The sequence below is a fragment of the Penaeus monodon genome, chromosome 27, assembly GCF_015228065.2.
Source record: "Penaeus monodon isolate SGIC_2016 chromosome 27, NSTDA_Pmon_1, whole genome shotgun sequence".
NCBI lineage: Eukaryota > Metazoa > Arthropoda > Malacostraca > Decapoda > Penaeidae > Penaeus > Penaeus monodon.
Window position 1 is genome coordinate 26124302 of NC_051412.1, and position 220 is coordinate 26124521.

The 220-nt window shown below is 34.5% G+C and overlaps 1 protein-coding gene across 1 annotated transcript in view; it reads left to right on the plus strand.

Annotated features, from left to right (window-relative positions):
- Window positions 1–220, plus strand: part of LOC119590726 — a gene marked incomplete in the record, with an annotated part of 107158 nt that overhangs the window by 100423 nt on the left and 6515 nt on the right.

Consider the following 220-nt stretch of genomic DNA (forward strand, 5'->3'; position numbering starts at 1 on the left):
GGGTAAAAGGTCATTGCCTGACTGGAACGAAGCATTGCCACACTTGGAAATTCTGTAGTGGCCTTGGCTGCCATTTGGAAAAAATGGTGATGATTAGTGAAGACCCTTGTTAGATATGTATCTTCATGGTTACTAGTTATTTTGTTATTAATTTAATTTTATTGATGTATCTCTTTTGGAAGTCAGAAGTAAGAATATTTTAGTGATTGATGCTTTACAT